The sequence below is a fragment of the Miscanthus floridulus genome, unplaced genomic scaffold, assembly GCF_019320115.1.
Source record: "Miscanthus floridulus cultivar M001 unplaced genomic scaffold, ASM1932011v1 fs_325_3, whole genome shotgun sequence".
Lineage (NCBI taxonomy): Eukaryota > Viridiplantae > Streptophyta > Magnoliopsida > Poales > Poaceae > Miscanthus > Miscanthus floridulus.
In genome coordinates, this window is record NW_027096584.1 from 53,785 (window position 1) to 76,332 (window position 22,548).

Genomic DNA, 22,548 nt, shown 5'->3' on the forward strand with positions numbered 1-22,548 from the left:
CTATTTATGCCCAGAGCCTATGAATCCTACTCAAGTATGACTCGGTACAATCTTTGATATGAAGAAAACATTCCTAATTTAAGATAACTTAGACTCTAATCTTTCCCTTTTTGTAGAGTCCATCATGTCTTGTCCTAACGCTGCTCGTAGCCTTTGTCGTTATCTACTATCGCTATCTAAAGAAAGCCGATTCCAGTTTTGCATTCGAATCAGCTGATACCGGCTGCACGCGATTGATTCCTTGATGACATGATCTTGGGAGCTTTTAAGTCCTTGCGACTCTTCTTCCAAATTTTGGTGTAAACAAGAAGATAACTATACTAAAGCATAAGTCTTACAAAGGTAAGATACAAAAATATACCCGACCTCCAAAGATTTCTCCAAAACCAAGGCATGGCTCAAATGTCCCTAACTCTCAACTAGAGCTATTCTACTTCTACATCTTAAGAGCTGGCTCTGATCCTGACGAGGAGGATATGAATTAGGGTTTTAGGATTTGGTGAGGGAGGAGGGTATGCGCTGCTATATATAGGCTAGAGGTAGAGTAGCGGCCAAGGAATCAAGGTGGAGTATTAGGCAAGGACTCTAGGAGGAGTAGGGGGCAATGAATTTCCATGTCATTGATCCGCGTCAACTCTCCCGACATCGTTGGATGAATCGACCTAAAACCACCTTAGAATCAACAGTGTAGATCACAGGAAGGAGTACACGGTGGAGGAGGGTGATGGGCCACCCCCATGGGTCGGGCGGCCTCCCTAGTGGGTCGGGCGGCCCACTATAGTGCCAGGTGGGCTTCTCCTTCTAGTGGCGAGGCTTGGGCTTCGTCTTGAATCGTCTTTCATGGGTTTCATGGGTTGACTCACTTGTTGTCGTTGGTTTGCTTATTTGGAGTGTATGACAGTGGTCCCGGGAGCTATTTTCTAGATAAATCCTCCTACAGTCATGAAATCACAAAAGCTCACGGAATTCATTAGTTTAAACCCCTAAACCTTCATTGGTGATTACATTTATGCCCTTATACATGTTTAATTGACGGTTTATAATGGTTGTTAACTACCGTCAACAACTTCTCAAATATGTGTTGATGCACCCCCATTATATGACATGCCTCTCCTTTGAGCAAAGCAAGGTAAAATTGATTGACATGTCATGCATCCATTGCTTAGGATTTGTTTAGTGCATCTAATCATTCCTCTCATGTCTTAAGCTCATTCATGAAAATTAAATGAATTTGATGCTTGTATGGTACCACTATTGCTTGTATGCTTGAAATGATCTAATGGTAGAATATGACATGTTTGTGGGCTTGTGAACCTAGTGTTTAATCTAGAAAGTGAGCTATAAGTGTTTAACTCAACATGGTGCATGATAATCCTTATTTGGAGGTGTGAAGAAGCTTGCCCTTGGATCAAACCGAGTTAAATATCTTTTATAAGTGATCTAGATTGAATCAAATTAGAAAAATGATCCTCACTTCACATGGTCTCACCCCAACCTATCTAAAATTTGAGCTCACCTTTTGTGCTAATTGTTGACAAAGGGGGAGAAAATTCACAAAGATAGTAAGAGATAGGAGAGCAAACAAATGAAATGACATTGAAAGGGGATCAATTAAAATTCGAAGCACATAAGTAGGGGGAGCAAGCTCATAAACTTGTATGTTGTATTTGTATGTGCATTTACATATGTTTGCTTGCATGGCACAAGTTCTTAAATTCCCTATTCATGCTTGTGTGGTGTATGCTAGATTGTAGAAAATGATTGATGAAATGAAAACTAGCATGCATAGGATAGCTAGATATACCTTGATCTTTTACAAGTGGTGCTAGAGCCATGCTTCTAATATTGATCTCATGAGGTATCTAGTTTGTCTTTGCTTTTCAAGTGGTATCTAGCAAATCATGGTGCTAAGGATGGTGTATATTGGCAACTCCGATTGGTATTACACTTTAAAGGTCCATTCTTTACACCTTAGCATCATTTGGTAGCTATTACTCTCCCAAACTTTCAATCCAGGCATATGTGCAAGCTTTCAAATCCAAACTCTTAGCACATATATAGGGGGAGCTAATACTACCAATTTGGGTTGATGAAACTTATCCATAATCTTTACACATGGTAATATGCTTGGGCAAGCAACATGAATCCAAAAATATTTCATTGAATATGTTTGTAAATAGGTTGTCATCAATTACCAAAAAGGAGAAGATTGAATGCCCTAGTTTGGTTTAGGATAATTGATGAAACCTAGGACTAACCTTTGATCTAAGTGTGTGAATTAGAAAAGGCGGGCCAATCCAAGTGATTGTGCAAGATGAGGTATGTTGGTATTTATTAACTTGTCACTTGTTTTAATAGCCACCTATTATAAACCTATATCTCCTAACATTACTTTACTAGGTTGTCATCCCTAGTGATGTTGCTAGAGATACTTGTTGGTACTACCTACCATTACTACTAGAATAATACTAAATAGTTCTTTACTAATTTATGTGACTAGGAGGAATATATAGATATGAATGAAAAAGGATCTACAAGCACATAGATAATTATACCATTGTAGCACTTCACCCGAGAGTATTCCAGGTATCGTTATTTATATTTTTACCATAGGGAAGGTCTAGCATTGACATGTATTGATAACTTATACTATTGATGGAGAAGTAAACCATAACAATATTCTACTCAAAACAGGGGTAACTCATAGGACAAGATATATATATATAATAAGTATTGATCAATGATAATGATAAATCACTCAGAGTACTTCTTTCTATTGCAATAGCATGGTCAGGTAGAATATTAGAGGAATAATTCATAAGTCATCCTTAATTATAAGTCAAAGCATACATTGATTAGTGCAATTACACCTAGTAATCATGGCTAAGACCATCTTCATATCTACATATAAGGGGTATTACTAAGGGAGATTAAGAACAGATCTTGTCCCCCCTTCATAATCAGATCCTACGTGCTACCTACATCGGGGAGTGGACTACAAAGGACTCAACGGGAGTGTCACGTCCTTGATCTACCACATGACCCAGAATATATGGTGTATTCACAGGTAAACAATGTATAAGCACAACGCTTACACAATATCGACCACCCACCCATGGTACCTTAGAGTGAGCGCTATACAAACTTATGCATGCACATGATGATAATCCAACTATACTAAGCATATAATCAAAGTAGACGATGAATATTATAACGAAGAACATGAATGAGATGAATACTAATATTGTCATAATAATTGTAGCAAACATATAAAAATAATGGAGATACAAAAGAGAGGGGGTACAAAGATTATACCGAACCACGCTCTTGACACGATCGGGAATCCAAGCGAAGCCTGCTTGCCTCCCTCGAGACCTAGCCTAACTAGCTATGCCCTAGAATATGCTGGAGCTCTAAGGATGCTTAGGGTTTCTATATTCTTAAATGACTTGATGACTAGGGTTATGCCTGGGGGAGAGGTAGGGGCTAGATTATATAGCCCTAAGAGTCCAACGTGAGCCCTTGGATCAAACCGATTTAAGCAATGGCCTAGATGCATCCTCAAAGGCGGTGGGAGACTGACATACAAAGCTGGCTAATAGGTGGGCCCATGGGGGTTGGGTGGCCTGACAGTGGGGTCAGGTGGCCCCACATGTCATCCCCTTCCTCTCTGCTTTGGTGACATGGCTTCTGGAGTGTTCTAAAGTCTTCGCACGTAGGTACCACGGTAGAACTCCATATTTTCCTTTGATGATTAGGTCCTCCTAGGTGGTTTTCTGATTAAACCCTGCTGGAAACATAGATTTTCCAAAACTCATGTAATTTATTAGTTTAAACCCCTAGACAGTTTATAATGGTTGTTAACTATCATCAACAAACTCCCACAAGCTTAACCTTTGCTAGTCCCTTAGCAAAGCTAAACTCAGTAAATGGATCAGGAGTTGCATCAATGCTTTCACTCCTCAAAAGTGCACATGCGTTCAAACAAGAATTCTCCTCCGGATTAAAATAAACCGATATGACTTTCAAACTTACCCATATTACCTTCAACTGTGAGGCTCCTTAGCCTTCACTTGGGTCTTGAGTAATTGAAAGACAGAACAATCAAGTCAAGCACTATGTCTCAAGTTCTTTGCTCAACCATTATTCTAGAGTTTTTATAGGTTTTCAAAATAAAACTCAGAGCTTCCATTGTATGACACTCTCAAGTCTCTCAATATATCTAGTATTTGTGGATTCTTACCAAGAAAATAATAATGTTATGCCTTTCTCTTCCTACAACTAAGGCTTATGTAGAGTTCATAGGTAGGGAGAAAGCATAGAGCATACTTGCAATACATATATTATAAAGTCAAACCTCGGATCCAAAGAGAGTTAAGTCATACAATCAAATCAAGATGTGCATGTGTGTGGATATATATGGTGGCTAACCTAATTCTACTTTGCTCCTTGAAAACATATCTCTTTTGAAACTTAGAAACAATTTTGCAAGAAAACATGGGCTATCTTATTCATCTCTTTCTTTTTTTAGGCGGGCATCGGAGTACCCATTGTTTTTAATATCTCGGACACTTGTTCATTTTTTATGTTTTTTATGAATAACTTTTGCATAGCCCCATGTCTCTTTTGACTGCAATGAAACTTTTGAGAGATAGCAACAAGAACTTGGAGCATTTATTTGGTAGATATCCTATAGGGCATATTTTTGGTGTTTTCTCCTAGTGTAGGAGTAAAACATTTTTGGGTGGATCTAGATGGAATGGCATGTTTTTTGCGCCTACCCCCAGTGTGGGAGTAGTGCATATAGGGGTGGTGTGTATGTTTTAAGAGCATGACAAACCTCTCATAAGGGTCAACAAAGCTTGACTAAACTCAATGCAAAACAAGCAGCATATATGTGGAAGTTTTCCTAATCTCAATATCAAATATGGTTCTGGTAAGAATTCAAGCTTTGTCATAAAAGGAACTCATCATGTAGAATTTTTATGTTTTTCAAAAGATAAATCTCTAGAACTCTAGTATCACTTGGAACAAGATAAATAGCAGCTTAGACCTTCTCATATCATATCCATCAATTACCTAGACTTAGATCAAGCATATGCTACCCATGAGTTTCAAGTTCAGAGTAAATTCTTATATCAAATCAGTCGTATCGAAAATTCAAGAGAATTCAAGGCTGAAAACTAGGTACTTGAAAGGAATTACAACAGAGCAACTATTCATCATTTCCATTGTAAAAGATTATCTCAGAGTCTAATTATTTATTCATCTCTTAAGAATCAAACTAACCACACCTTTTTATTTTATTTTCAGGTTTTAAGATCACACCTTACTAATATATATATATATATATATATATATATATATATATATATATATATATATATATATAACCGTCTAGGACAAAATTTTATTTTGTTTTAGTTTGTTATGCATCTTTTTATTTCTTTAGCTAATATAAAGCAAAATAAAAAACAGTAAAACAAAAGGAAAGAAATACTTAGCTAGATACACGGGGGATGCTCCTCCCCAAGCTAGATGTTGCTGTGGTCGATTATTGAATATTCAGTGATCCTTCTCGGAGTGGGGTTGCCAGCTGATGTCCTTCTCATTCATCCAGAAGTTGGGTTTCCCATGTGTAGTGAGTACATCAGTGGTTCAGGAAGATGCACTATGGGTGGATGAAGACAGCCAGGTAAATTTGCTCTTGATCTTATGTGTCATCCTGCAAAATACTCCAACAAGAACACCAAAACTCGTGGCACAGATTAGGATAAAGGGTTAGCGGTCCGCCATTCAAAGATTTGTTGTCCTTGTGGGTTTAGATAGATTTTCTTTTGGCAGAATTTTAGCAAGATGTCCATTTAATATTATTATTATTATTATTTTTACAATGCAGAAGAAAAAATATGCATGCTCAGTATTTTTATTTTTATGCCACCATAGTGAATACTTCCATAGGTGTTTACACACCGTAGATTTATTCACATGGGGCTTTAAGATTTTATATGCAGTAATGAAATTTTTATTTTTCTTTTATTAATCTAAGACATGCAGAAAAGTAAATATGATAAAGTGAAAAATACTTTATGCAATGCTAGAAAGTAAATATGGATAACTATCGTTATCTCACGGTGAGGGTTTGGATTTTTAAGTCCTCCAGACATGACTTGACTGGGGAGAAGTCCTTCATTCCTTGGGTTCATCATCCGGTCTCAGCGGTGGAGACTCAGATGACTGCACTTCTTGTGATGGTGATTCCGATGATGATGTCACCTTTTCTTTCCACACCTACCTAGATTGTGGACTTGTCTTAGGCAGAGTTGGTTCATCTTTCACATGCGCTTTAGGTTCTTCATCTTCCCATTCATTCCATCGGGGTTGGTTCCTTTGACATTGGGGTGATCGATGTCTCCTCCTGGAGCGGCTCCTCTTCGGCTATTCATAAGTAGGATAACTATTAAAATAACAGCGTACCTTTTCTCTAGGGAATTGGAAGTGGACTTGTCCAGATCCGACGTAGATGATTGTGTTGGTGGTGTTGAGGAACGGTCTTCCTAGGATGATGGGTGTATCATCTTCTTCTTCTCCCATGTCCAAAACCATGAAGTTAATAGGGGCAAAGTGGTCATGTATTCTTGCCATAATGCCTTTGCTATTCCTTCCAAGAATTGGATTGACTGGTCCACCATCTGCAATTGCATATATGTAGGGAACAAATGTTTGTTACCAAATAAATATTCATACATTACCTTGAACATTATATTGATGCCTAATACAATGTCGCAGAAGGTCTTGTGGAAGATTCTTTTTCCAATGGTACACTCGATCGTCGGTACACCAGGATCATCCTTCTTAGCAAGGAATGGTGAAGGGAGGAGGTGCTCGTACTTAGATCAGAGTGTGTTGATCATGTTGACCGTTTCTTCTTGTGGCTGACTGGTCTTATTCTTCCTCCTTCTTCGGTTGTTCTTCTTCTTGGTCACTGTTGTCTCTTTGGGTAGGTATGCCTTTTGTGGATGACTAGGAGATTGCATGATGCGATTCTTGAAAGAGAACTTCTCCTTCTTATCCTTGATCGTGAAACAGATCTTGGCACTGTCCGCGTAGATGATGGCTTTTGCGGTGCTTAAGAAAGGTTGGTCCAGGATGATGGGTGCCCTTTCATCTCCACCTGTTTCCAAAACCACAAAGGCCTCGTTCGTGTGCCCTTAAACCCGACTTGATTCGCTTCTTTTTTCATCCAAAACAGTGTTTTCCTCTCACAAATTCCTCCAAATTCCTCCAAGCGAACAGGGCCAAAGTCTACGAGAACATATGATTGTCCCACTTAGATGATGGCATCTTCAAGAACTTCCTCCAAATTCCTCCAAGCGAACGGGGCCAAAGTCTACAAGCTGCAAATGCATATTTATGTACAACAAAGGATCTCCTAAAATTTTCTCATAAATTATCTTAGGCACGATGTTGACACTTGCTCCAAAGTCACAGATAGCTTCCTAGAAGATATGAGGTCCAATGGTGATAGGGATGAAAGGTCTCCCTGGATCACCTTTCTTGTCAGGCAAGGTGTAATCTATCCACCTTCCCATTGATGGCTCCGTGTAGTAGTAAGCTGTATTATGAATATCGATAAGATTTACAGTTTCTAAATCTTTTGGCTACCCTAGAATCTTACCTTTGTCGAACGGAGGAACAACAGCCGCCAGCTGAGCTATTTGTGATTCTATCATTTTATTAAAGCTATGTTGGTTCTTAATGGCAGAAGCAAAGCTATCCATTCTATTATTTATGTTTTCTAATATTTTATCATTGGTAGCTACCTTCTTAGATAATCCTTCCATAAGTCTAGATTGGCCAACAATTAATTCTCTCAAGGGTGGTTGATTGAAATTATTATAATTATTACCTTGAGGGTTACCTTGGTAGTTACTTTGGTAGTTCGACCTCTGTTGTTGGTTCCATCCTTGATTCTATTGAGGACGATAGTAGTTGTTGTGGACAGAGTTCACATCCTCTTGGATTTCAAGACAACTATTCCCTGAATACCAAGTGTTTCTACATACTTCACATGTCATGCGGGAATAATGAATGTGCATGACTTTTTGCTTTTCATTAGCTCGATCTTCGAGCTTCTTCATCAGTAGGTCCATCTTGGCAGATAGCATATCTACCTTCTTGAGTTGATGCATACCTCCACCTATCTTGCGGGTCTAAACACATTCTTCATTCCAGCCTTGGTTGGAGGCCATCTTCTCCACAAGAGTGGTCGTAGCTAGAAGTGTAAGTGACAAGAATGCACCTCCAGCAGCAACATCCAAGGTCTCACGGGTACTGTTGGTCAACCCATGGTAGAATGTCTGCATGAGTAGCCAATTCTTCATCCCATGATGAGGACATTCTAATATATAGTCTTGAAAGTGTTCCAATGCCTTAGGGACAGATTCATCATGTTGCTGTTGAAAACTTGAAATTCTCCCACACAGAGCATTGGTCTTGCATGTAGGAAAGAACTTTGCTAGGAAGGCAGTGGAGCAGTTATCCCATGTAGTATTTCTATCTTTGTTGGCATAGAACCACTGCTTCGTCTTCCCCAAAAGTGAAAATGGGAATAGGTGAAGTAGTATGGCGTCCTTGGTTACTCCCTTGATGGTGAAAGTGTTGCAGATCTCCAGAAAGTGTTGGAGATGTGCACTCGCATCTTCATGTGCCTTTCCACAAAATTGGCTCGCTTGCACCATATTGATGAGAGCCGGCTTGAGCTTGAATCCATTGTCTCCAACACATTAGGTCTAGTATGAATGTTGGCAGTGGTTGGAGCAGAAAATTTGTGGAGAGTCCTATCAGCCATGGCTTCAAATTCTGGTGTTAAGCTTTGTCTTATTTGGTTATCTTCTGACTCTAAAGCTAAAACTTTCTTGAGTTTAGCCTTAGTTTTCTTAAATAGTGCTTCTGGATCATCAACGTAGTTTGTCGAAAGGTCAAAATTGGTCATACATTACCCTGCATAAGATACACAAGTAGACAAAACAAGGTGTTGACGGTAGTTACCATCCAACATAAACAGTCAACTTAACTTGAATAATTGCATAAACAGGATCATCAACATAGAATTAGGGGTTTAAATTGATAATTTCCACAAGTTTTGGTGAATCTATGTTTTCAGTAGGGGTTATCTAGAAAACCGTCAAGGAGGATCCAATCATCAAATAAAATCACGCTTATCCATAGCGAAATCAACTCTAGAAGGTTCCAGAAGACTCGAGAGGACTCCACACCGAAGCGGGGGGCACCACTGCTAGGTGGGGCTGGCTAGCCCCACCAGGAGGCCACCCGACCCTTGGGGGACCCACCTGTCAGCCTCTTTCATATGTTGGTTTCCCACCACCTCCTAGGAAGCATCTATGCCGTCTTTTAAGTCAGTTTGATCCAAGGGCTCATGTTGGATGCTCTGGCCTATATAACCAGCCCCTCCCCCCTCCAGGGCACGCTGCCATAAGTCAAGATCAGACTAGAAATTGTGATTTCTAGAGAGAAGAGAATAGAGCTCCAATTCTTCAAGTTTCTTGTATAGGTGTGGCAGAACCGCCCGAAATAACACGCTTTTGGAGGCGCTCGTCTTCCACTAGACACTAAGCACCCCAAAACTTAGCTACATCGAACGGTTCTGTCAAGTACACCCTACGGGAGAACTCGAATTAATCCATGTTTTACCTCCAGAATCCAATAATGAGTATGAGCTTATAATACTTAGTTCATTTCATACAACAATAGTTCTTGGAAATTATTTATTACAATACCAGAGTTCAGAGTGCGATAATTAAACAACAAAATTTAAAATAAACATCTAGCGAAAATGATACTAGTATCTATCTGTGTTAATAGAAGAATCCTCTACACAAGAGCTACTCCTCAAGCTACACCTGCAATAGGGTAAAATAAACCCTGAGTACACAATGTACTCGCAAGACTTACCCGACTAGTGGGAATAGTTTCCCAACTCCAAGGGGTATGATAGGCAATATAGGTTTGTTGTTTTCTTTTTGTTTGCAAAAAAGCATTACTAGAAGTACGTCCTTAAGATCAAGTTTAATTAGTAGTCATGATTACATCATTAGCTAACCATTATAGGTAAGCACATGTTCTACTTTCAAGCAAGGGTTGAGCAATCAGAACCAATTTACCATATTTCATATTCCAGTTCTTACTACAGTGCTAGACCATAGCCAAGTCGTATCATCTCATAGAAACGGTGATTCGTGAACCAATGTATCCTAGCTGGGTACCCCAAAACACACACCTCATTTGTACCCCAGACACAAACAAGACCAACCCGTTCCACTCCTGTCGAGAGGTCTAGGTCCCCGTCCAAACTTGGACTCCAAGCCCCCACACTTGAGACCCAGTCTCAATATGGTGCTTAGATCTCCACCTTTCCTCGCCTCCAATCAATCGGTCCAAAAAGAGCCAGAACCCATGACAAGAGCATAACGAGCCTTCCCGCTCCCATAAGCAAGTATGTGCTTAGGATAATAAGTCTATGACCTGACTACCATCCACATCAATGGATGGTCCTTAATCGACATGGACAGAGAAAATAGTGTAACCAAACTAAGCCCTGTGGCCATGGGACACAACTCATTACACCCACCAATACTCATACCATATCCCTACCTGGTCTCCATTTTTCCTTTCATCATTTTATCATGAGAGTAATTATAATAATCACCTATTATGAGTAACGGTAGGTTACTCACGCTATCGAAACCTTAAGCATAGCAGCTACTTGAACTTGTACTAGTAGGACTCATAGGACAATTATATCTATGCAGATGGTTTTCATAAGATTCCTATAACATAAATGAACATATATATATACAGTGATTATCAAAAATAAGGGTTAGTGGCTTGCCTTGGGCAGGCGCGATGTTAGCTGAGTCAGTCGTCGGTGGCTCTGAGACCTCCTCCCTCACAAGGATCTCCTCCTCGTATTCCTCAATGATCTCCTCAAACTCGTGATCGTCTATGGTCACTATCTCTACCAACTCATTCTCTGCATGCATGCGATGATGATGCAACACTTAACATTTAGGCAACAGCAACTCTTAAAATAAGAATACGCATACTAAACTACTAAGCTAGCTCTAATGACTAAGATACTAAGCTAACTATCATTTTCATCAAGCAAAGTGTTGTGTTCAACTAATAAACCCTTAGCTTGGTAAATTAAGGATATATCTTTATTTCTACTAGTGATTTAATGTATATTGAAATAGAGAGCATCTAACTACCCTAATGCTTAATCTATTCTAAGGCTACAAAAATTACAGTGAACACATAATAATACAATGAAACTGTTGTAAAAATTTTAAGATCAAAACTATCACCAATTCACCACAAAAATTCCTACAATAGTCAACTTAATAATATTAAGGATTCTCATACTATCTAATAGCTCCTAGTGTCAACACATATAAACATGAACTAAATACACTAATAGATAGAGCACAATTTTAGGAACCTAACAAAATTTATTTTACAATTTTTGGACACCTACATGATTTTATATGATTTACCAGGGATTAACCCAAAAATTAAATTAGAAAACTAATTCTAATTCCTTAGGAAAGAAAAACAAAATCTCCCACTCAGCCCACACAAGGGTCCCGCGCAACGTGGCGCGCACGCACAGCGACCCGCTTCCACGGCCCATGCGAGGCTAGCCTATAGCGCGAGATGGCCCGCAGCGGGGGAATCCTGCGCGCGCTGGCATTTATGCAAAAGAGGCCTCAAACTTCTTTCAAATCACAACTAAGTACTAACACTATTTCCCCCTATCACATGCCTTCTCACTTAACCCTCTGACCTTTCCCTAATTCACCCGCGCGCATCCCCAGTGACTCAGCGCACTGCGGCACAGCGCGCGGAGACACAACGCGACTGCGCCGGTTATAAGAGGCTCACGCTAGCTCATAGGTCAGGCCGACCTTCAACTATGGTCCAACTGCCAACACCAAACAGCAATGCGGGGCGGCAGAAAGTGCTATAGTGAGCTACAGCGATGCGCAACCATCCACGATGGTGGCACGCCTGCTCTGACAAACCAGGGCACCTAAGAACCTAACCGGCTAGCGAGTGAGCATCAGTAGACTATCATGGACCTAGTCGAGGTGATGGTTGGAGAAGAGGGTGATGGAGAAGGGCTAGCCACGTGTGGCCTAGTCGTGTGGTGGTGCACCATGGTGGCACGGCCGCATCAGCAACGATGGGAAGGCGGTAGCGGTTCGGCTAAGGCATGCAGGGTGAAGAGGGAGCCAAGGCGAAGCTAGTGGTGTAGGTGAATTGGTTCAGGGTGGGCGGTAGGAGGACTGCCCTCATTCATGATCGGACATGGCCTTATCAGCATGGCAGAGGGAAAAGCACCAAATTGGAGCTTGGCCTTGCATGGTTCAAGGCTAGGTGGGGTCGGGCAGCGAGAGAACTTGATGGTGAAGCCATGGACATGCTGAATTGAATGGAGGTGATCACTCAATGGCCAAATTGATGGCGCAGCTCAACAGCGGCAGCAGAGGGAGAGATAGACGTGTCCGAGCTTTGGCCGTCCTCACCTTAGCAGCTAGCGGTCGGCCGAACTCGCAACCGTGTCTGCGCACTCACTACGTGACACGCGACCAGACTTCATGCGTGCATGGGGAGGCAAGTGGGGCATGGCCTGCATGGCCGCAGCGCCATTAAGGTGAGGCGATAGCGCGAGCGCAACCGGGACATCCCACGTGCATGCGGTGGCAGAGCGAGCGGTAGCAGCATAGCATGGCACTACAGTGGCATCAATAGCAGCAATGCGAGGTAGGGCAGTAGTGCACAGATGTGATGATGAGGTGATGGCACTGGCAGTGGGTTTGTTGTGGCGCGGGGTAGGGTAGATGGCATATGAGGCTACCAATCCGAGCTAAAATATGACACCACCTCCTAACTCAATTTCACAAAATAAATTGCCAAACATGGCATTGTCTTGTTGTATATATATATATATACTTAAATTCTTCTAAGTCCTTGAGCTGAATTTGATTTCAAGTTCCATTTTTAGGCTATTAGAAATGTTAGCTAGCAATGTTATTTTTCCACGGCAAGTATTTCATTGTCATCTATAAAGTTTATGTTCTAAACTTTATTTAAGTATCACACACATGTTTTATAGTATTTTTGCTCAATAAAAATTGGTTTTCCACCCTACTTGACATAACATGAGTTATTGAATAAATTTCCATTTAACATTTTTATTGGTCATTTTAGGCTACAAGAAATTTATCAACACCTTCTATCACATGCATTATTACATAAACATGATGCTCATGACATGATTTAGTGGTTTGTTTAGGGCATAACACCGAGGGTGTTACAATAGGCTAGCTAGCAAGGTTCAAGTAGAGTGTGGGCTATTGCTCAGGATTTTGGATCTACCGTCTGGAGACTGGTATAGCCATTGCATCTCTTTATTTATGACTTTGTGCTACTTTAATATTATGTTGCTATTTATTATGTTCCTAGTTTGCTCTAGTAATATGCTTGATAGAGTTATGATTGATGATGAATATATGCATATGTTCGCAAAGCTCTTAGCTCAATACTCAAGTGAGTTAAGTGGTTGACATTATATAAGCATGGTGCTTAGATATTATTTGCCTACGGATGCATTCTACACTCTGGGCCATGTGGTAGATTGCGGGTGTGACACTCCCGTTGAGTCCTTTGTAGTCCACTCCCCGTTTGTAGAGCACGTAGAACATGATTGCGAAGGAAGACAAGCTCTATTCTTAATCTTCTTTAGTATTGTTCCTTATGCATAGATGTAAAGTTAGTTATACTATAGGTGAGAGTGTATATACTTGGGTGTACAAAAGACTTAGCAGATAAGTAATGACTTAGGAATATTTTGCTCTTAACAAATCTCCTGCTTAGCCTTACTACATTTTATGAGTATCTATTTCTATCTTTGGAACACCATTATTACCTTATACTTATCATTTATTTATCACTTGACTTACCCCTGCCATAGCATGAGAGTGGTTTTATCATAAGTATACCTATTTGTCAATATCCCTATGCCAACACAACCCCATAGCTTCTCCCTATGGATAAAATATAAATAACGATACTCGGTATACTCTCGGGTAAAATGCTACAATAGTAAATTATCTGTGCGCTTGTAGATACCCTATATATATAGTTTACATGTGTTCTCATAATTACCAACAATACATTTCTAGCATCATGCTAGGGATGACAACTTAGTTAAGAGTGATGCTAAGAAATGTCAACACAAGGGTAAGCCTGTTTGAGCAGAGGTCAATGGTTATTTTGATCACATCAATAAGTATAAGTTTATCAATACCTCCTTTGTCTAGCTACCTTCCCCGACAACGGTGCCAGAAATGCTTGTTGGTATTTATTAACTTGTCACTTGTTTTAATAGCTACCTATTATAAACCTATATCTCCTAACATTACTTTACTAGGTTGTCATCCCTAGTGATGTTGCTAGAGAAACTTGTTGGTACTACCTAGCATTACTACTAGAATAATACTAAATAGTTCTTTACTGATTTATGTGACTTGGACGAATATATAGATATGAATGAAAAATGATCTACAAGTGCACAGATAATTATACCATTGTAGCACTTCACCCGAGAGTATTCCAGGTATACAGGGAAGGTCTAGCATTAACATGTATTGATAACTTATACTATTAATGGAGAAGTAAATCATAACCAATATTCTACTCAAAACAGGGGTAAGTCATAGGATAAGATATATATAATAAGTATTGATCAATGATAATGATAAATTACTCAGAGTACTCCTTTCTATGGCAATAGCATGGTCAGATAGAATATTAGAGGAATAATTCCCAAGTCATCCTTAATTATAAGTCAAAGCATACATTAATTAGTGCAATTACACCTAGTAATCATGGCTAAGATCATCTTCATATCTACACATAAGGGATATTACTAAGGGAGATTAAGAACAGAGCTTGTCCCCCTTCGTAATAAGATCCTACGTGCTACCTACATTGGGGAGTGGACTACAAAGGACTCAACAGGAGTGTCACATTCGTGATCTACCACAAGACCCAGAATATAGGGTGTATTCGTAGGTAAACAATGTATAAGCACCACGCTTACACAATATCGACCACCCACCCATGGTACCTTAGAGTGAGCACTATATGAACTTATGCATGCACACAATGATAATCCAACTATACTAAGCATATAATCAAAGTAGATGATGAACATTATAATGAAGAACATGAATAAGATGAATACTAATATTATCATAACAATTGTAGCAAGCATACAAAATAATGGAGATACAAAAAAGAGGGGGTACAAAGATTATACTGAACCACGCTCTTGATACGAACGAGATTCCAAGTGAAGCATGCTTGCCTCCCTCTAGACCTAGCCTAACTAGCTATGCCCTAGAATATGCTGGAGGTCTAAGGATGATTAGGGTTTCTATCTTCTCAAATGACTTAATGACTAGGGTTATACCTAGGGGAGAGGCAAGGGCTGGATTATATAGCCCTAAGAGTCCAACGTGAGCCTTTGGATCAAACCAACTTAAGCAACGACCTAGATGCATCCTCAAAGGTGGTGGGAGACCGACATACAAAGCTAGCTGACAAGTGGGCCCATGGGGGACCGAGTGGCCTGATAGTGGGGCCGGGTGGTCCCACATGTCATCCCCTTGCTCTCTGCTTCGGTGACATGGTTTCTAGAGTGTTCTAGAGTCTTCCCATGTAGGTACCATGGTGGAACTCTGTATTTTCCTTTGACAATTAGGTCCTTCTTAGTGGTTTTCTAATTAAACCTGTTTGGAAACACTAATTCACCAAAACTCGTGGAATTTATTAGTTTAAACCCCTAGACCTTTGTTGGTGATCTCAATTGTGCCCTTATACATGTTTTATTGATGGTTTATAATAGCTGTTAACTACCGTCAACAAAGTCCATGGTGATGGAGGTGGACATGAAATGATGATGATCATGCTCAACTTGGAAAAGAAGAAAGAGAAAAACAAAAATCGAGAAGATCAAGGCAAAGGTATAAGATAGGTTTTTGTTTTGCACCCAAGACACCATAGAGGGTGTGAGTGACTTAGGATCGATGGCCATACTATATAGAGGGGAAATCTTTGGCTAAATGGTTTATCCAGTGCCACTAGGTGACATGACTTTTGCATATGCATTTAGGAACCTAGTGTGCTAACTTTGACCCTTGTAAAATGCTTTGAAAAATGGTAACACACATGCACACAAGTTCTACACTTTGTGGTTAGCAAGTTGGAAGCAAGGGCGAAGAGGTTACCGACTTAGAAAAAGAAAAGGAGGAGCTACACGTCGACCGAACGCTGGACACATCCTGACCAGATGCTGGCCAGGCAAGTTCGGTCATTTTTAAACCGAGGCAGCATGGCTGGCCGAGAGGGCAGAGAAGGACCAGACGCTAGACTTCTCCTCACCTGCGTGTCCGGTCACCTTTTCCCGAGGAGCGCGATGGCGTGGCCGGGACAAAAGATGCTCGACAGTCCTCTGAGGGGTATCCCATGAAGGTAGATTGATCGGTGGAGGTGCGCATGATTAGGAACCAGATGGTGACACAAGGCACAGAGATAATGATTTAGACAGGTTCAAGCCATCTGATCGACGTAATACCCAACGTCCCGTGTCTTTGTTGTATTGTATTGAGTTTATGTAGATGCGTTAGGCTAGGCCTAACATCTGTATGGGGATGTCGACTAGGGAACCCTTGCCTCTCCTTATATACTCTGGAGGGGTAGGGTTACAAGGAAAGTATCCTATTTGGTCCTATACAATATCTTGCGGTGCACGTCGACCAATGTTGTGCATGCCACATCTTATGGGCTGGGTCACCTCTGATGGTGCGGCCCATGTCTTGTCTAATGGATACTGGGGGTCATATCCCCCATAGCTAGTCCCTGACCACCTTGTATCCATTGTGCAACGCCATCTTGAGCTTGTCCGAGCAGGTGCGAACAAAGCCGAGCAGTCAGACTCATGGTCCAACCACCATGATGAGTTGTCAAGCAGTTGTGAACCGTCACCGAGTAGTTGTGAAACATCACTGAGCAGTGTGAACTATAGCTGAGTAGTGTATCCCAAGTAAGGCTTTCCATAAGGATGTAAGGAGCTCAAGTTCAGAATATGAAAATTCTTCCACTTAGGAGAAGTGTAGCCACTTAGACGCCATCAATAAGGAGGGTAAATCAAGAAATAAGCACTACATTCACCGTTAGGTGAAGTGTTGCCACTTAGTCCCCGAGCCTGCTAGAAGATGAAGAATGAATCTTGTAGCAAGGTCAAAGAAAAGAAATCTGAGAGCTTGCCAACGTCATCTGACATGCGTGTATCAAGACCCTAGACGTGCTACCCAAGATCAGCACCCTGATTTGAACAGCATGGAGCGGCTTGATAGCACACAGATAAGAAGTAGCCAGATCCGACCACCAAGGGAGTCCTCAGCTTAGCTAGCGGTGCTTGCACGAAGAATTCGAGCACTGAGCAGTCCCCAGCGTAGCTGGCAATGTCCGAACATCGAGGAGTCCCCAACGTCGCTGGCGATGTTCGAGCACTGAGGAGTCCTTGGCATAGCTGGTGATGTCCAAGCACTGAGGAATCCCTGGCATAGCTAGCGATGTCCGAGCATCTAGGAGTCCCTGATGTCATTGGCGATGTTCGAGCACCGAGGAGTCCCCGGCATAGCTGGCGATGCTCGAGCACCAAGGAGTCCCCGGCGTAGCTGGCAATGTCTGAGCACCAAAGAATCCTTGATGTAGCTGGCGATGTCCGAGCACCGAGGAGTCCCTAGCATCGCTGGCGATGTTTGAGCACCGAGGAGTCTCTAGCATCGCTGGCAATGTCCAAGCACCGAGGAATCCCTGGCGTAGCTGGCGATGAAGCCTGAGCGATGAATAGTCCAATTAACTGGTCGGCGACGAAGTCCATGAACCTAGCGGATCGACCAGTTGATCGATGGAGAAGTCCAAGCACCAGGTGATCCGATCACCTGGATGACGATCCTGCAATAGAAATATGTAGAACGGGTAGCACATGATGTAAAAATATATGAACTCCAGAGAAGAATCAGCAATGATGATGAAATAGCGTATGTAGCTCGACGATCAGTTGGTGTGAACACTTAGTGTTATTATGAAGATGTATTTATATTTAATATAAATCGCCCGACCAATTAGTGTGCAGTTGAGTCTATGGCCCTAGCTAGCCCGTTAACCATAATGCGGAGCGCGGAGCCCGTGTGTGTGTAGGAAGAATAAAGCGTCGCTAAGGAGCCACTGTCGACCACCCATAACATAGAGGGTAAATGCTCGTGCACGTGTAGGGAGGAGCCAGAGACAGAGCCATCTCTGGGGACATCCGAGCGTCAACATGACTGTTTAGGGGTTCGGAAAATCATTTGGAGAGCAAACATGGAGAAAACAGCTCAGAGAAACATTATGGCGATATACGAAGATTGGAGAATATTTAGGAAGATATTAAAGCGTGACTTAGCTTTAGATAGAAAATTTGATCGGCGACATATGGCATTATCTGATCGGTGATGTGGGCAGCATGCATAGTGGCTTGCTTGACAGCTAGAACGAAGTTGATCTTGTGTTGGAGTAGGATGGACATAGTCAGAGCTTAGCGGTGTTAATCCGCGTACGAAGACATGCACCATGGTTGTCAAACAATGTCGACGTGATCCACCGAGTTGCCATGAAGGATGTTGATCTTGAGTTATGCCAACATAGTCACCAGGGATCAGCGCACACGAGCCCCACGGTGGGCGCTAACTGTTGACAAAAGATACTCAGCAGTCCTCCGAGGGGTATCCCACAAAGGTAGATTGATCGGTGGAGATGTGCGTGATCAGGAACTAGATGGTGAAACAAGGCGCAGAGACAATGATTTAGATAGGTTTGGGCCGTCTGATTGACATAATACCCTATGTCCTATGTCTTTGTTGTATTGTATTGAGATGTATGTAGATGCCTTAGGCTAGGCCTAAGATCCATATGGGGATGTCGACTAGGGAACCCCTGCCTCTCCTTATATACTATAGAGGGGTAGGGTTACAAGGAAAGTATCATATTTGGTACTATATAATATCATGTGGTGCACGTCGACCAGTGTCATGCACGCCTTGATCTTATGGGCTGGGTCACCTCTGATGGTGTGGCCTATGTCTTGTCTTATGGATACCAGGGGTCATATCCCCTACACAGAGGGTGTGTCAGGTCCATGCTGATGTATGCTGGCGTCAGCGACTTAGCAACTCGGCATGTGAGATTATAAGGACCAGACTCTGGCCCAAGTCCAGTCACTAACGAACGGACACGTCTGATCAACAAAATTGTGCTCTAGGTGCTTACTGTTGTTGACCAGACTCTGACAACGTGGCATCAGGTTGATTTGAGGGGCGCATCCGATCATCGGTTTGACTCGGTGCTGACCATTTTGTGACCGTTGATGATCAACGAACGACATTCAAAGCGGGGACACATGGACGCATCCCTATGATCGGACATAGGGGACCGAGCGTCCGGGCATCTTGACCAGCGTGTCCGGTACCTGCGCAGTGAGCCTAATGCTGAGCCTAATGGCTCTATTCTTTGGAGGGGCTCTATAAATAGTTGGGGTCGGTTCCAAGGTGTCTCGCTTGGCCATTTGACCTTTGACATCCTTGTGAGCTAAGTATACTCCCTCCCACTCATCTCTCTAGCTTGATTGCTAATTCAAAGTGAGATTGAGTGATTCCAAGTGCATTTGCTTGAGTGATTGGATCTAGTGGCACTTGAGGATCGTTGTGGCTATGGATTTCTTGTTTCTCTTGGTGGTTGCCGCCACCTAGATGGCTTGGAGCAGTGGAGGAGGATTGGCACGAGTTGGTGATTGTTTATGGCCATCTCCCGGTGATTGTGAGGGGTCTTGTGCCTTCCCCAACAGAGCACCAAAAGGTAACTCAAGTGGATTGCTCGTGTCACTGAGTTACCTCACTTGTGGGTAGGTTCTTGCGGTGTCCAATTGTGTGGATGAGGTTTGTGCAACACCTCTTAGCCACCAAACCACTAAGTGTTGGTCGACACAATGGGGACTAACGTACCGGTAAGCACGTGAACCTCGGAAGAAAAATTGGTTGCCTCTTGCCCTTTGGTATTCTCCCAGTGATTGAATTGGTATTCATCTTGTGATTGGTTCACTCCTCTATGCGGTGGTATAATCTCCCTACTCACTCATTTACATTCCCGCAAACTAGTTGAGCAAGCTCTTTAGTGTAGCTAGAATTGAGAGCTTGCTTTGTAGTTTAAGTTCATCTAGTGGAGCTCTTTAGTGTAGCAAGTTTGAGAGCTCTTAGTGAGTAGCAACATAGCCTCTTGTGTGTCTAGTGATTATAGCAACTAGAATTATTGGATAGGTGGCTTACAACCCTTGTAGAGCAAGTTTGCATTTCGCTATTTGTCATACTAATCAAATTGCTCTAGTGATCTTGTAGATTTTTAAATAGGCTATTCACCCCCCTCTATCTATATTAGGACCTTTTAGTGTTACATCCCTCCACTTCCCCCGTGCATGCATGATGGTATGTGGGTCCAATGGTGCAACACTAGATCTACTTTTGCAACATCTAGATAAACACTTGCAATATACATCCAAAAACAACTGGAACACTTGCAACATACGTCTAAAACACCAAAAAAATACATGTATAGCCATTGCAAAATATATGCAACATCTAGATGAAACATTTGAAACATAGTTTGAAGCAACTAAAAACACTTAAAAACATACGCTTGCAACTATGCATATAAATGTAATATCCAGATCTACTTTTACAACATCCAGATGAAACACTTGCAACATACGTTCGAAATAACCGGAACACTTGAAACATACATCTGAAACACCAGAAAAATACATGTATAGCAATTACAAAATATATGCAACATCCAGATGAAACACTTGAAACATACGTTTGAAGCAACCGAAAACACTTAAAAAGCATGCGCTTGTAACTATGCATATATATGTAATATCCGGATCTACTTTTGCAATATCTAGATGAAACACTTGCAACATATGTCTAAAACAGATGAAACGGTCGGAACATCTACTTGAAACATACATGTATAGCCATTGCAACATGTGCAACATCTCGATCTATTTTTAGTTTTTTACAACACCGATATAAAACACTTGCAACATACATCTGAAACATCTAAAACACTTGAAACATATGTTTGCAACATGCGCTTTCAGCGTAGAATATCTCCTTGCTATTTGGGAATGGAGGCTCATCAGTGCGTGGAGTTCACTGGTCTAGAGCTCACTGGTGGCACAAAGCTCGCCGCTCTAGTGGAGAAGGACATGGCAAGTCCAGTGGAAAAGGTCGCGGTGGGTCCATGTGCTCTAGAAGGCCATGGCGGGTGAGAGGCGTGGTGGAGATGGAGGAAGACGGGCTGCTACGCTCTGGAGAAGGCCCTATTCTTCTATTGTTCTTTTGAAATTCTTTCTTAATTTTGACAAGATCAAGTCCTTTGAATAAGCATCGCTCAACATAACACACCATGAGGTCATTAAGCCAAGCATCTGACATTTTGTTGCATAACTCAGTCTTGATAATCTTCATAAATGAGAAGGCCCTCTTAACAGACGTTGCCGCTGGTAGCAGTAACCCCAACTCAATAATACGATAAACTAGAGGGAACATTATATTTCTTTCAAGTTCAAACATCTTTTTAGCTAGGCTTGAAAGATCATGACAAACTCTAAACTCATCATGTCCTCTGCACTGGCCCGCCTAGCACACCAGCATTGAGTTGTCACCTCACCGATCATCACCTGCCTGCCTCTACACTTGACGCGCTGTCGTTTCTGATTTGCGATAGCTGATAGGTTTCTGTCTTTAGGAAATACAAACTGTCAGGCGATTGAAACCTAGAGCTAGCAGCCGATCGATCAGCTAGGAAAGACCAACGAGACTACTTTTTTTAAGAATTACACAATACAACGCCGGCACACACAACACGCACACACAACTCACCCCCTGTGAACACACGTACACAAACATGTCGGTGTTTGATGATCGACAACTCATCACGGGGTTACCTGGGAAGATGGTTGGTGGGCTTCAATGTATGTAGAACTCGACGGTGAACACAAAGACAACAATTTATACTGGTTCGGTCCACCGGAATAGCGTCCTACGTCCAGTCTAGGATGAATAGTATATTGCACCCTGCGCTTGGGGTTTAGACCGTGAGGTCTGTTCCTCTTTTTGATCTTGGGAGCCTTACCTCCTTTATATAGCCCAGGAGGCAAGTCTTCTAGTCGGTTACAATATAAGAGTCCTAGCAGAATTACAGTATAGCAATGTTACTAGGATTACATATGGGGATTCCTAGTCGGACTAGATATTCTCCCTTTCTTGCGAGGTACCCTTAGAGCCCTGCACCGACAAG

General features: G+C 41.8%; 1 non-coding gene across 1 annotated transcript; it reads left to right on the forward strand.

Moving 5' to 3' along the window:
- The first annotated feature begins 8,382 nt into the window (after positions 1–8,382).
- Positions 8,383–8,491, forward strand: LOC136531325 (small nucleolar RNA R71). Its single transcript, XR_010778002.1, has one exon. It is a non-coding gene; the product is annotated as a small nucleolar RNA R71 (small nucleolar RNA).
- Positions 8,492–22,548: the final 14,057 nt, after the last annotated feature.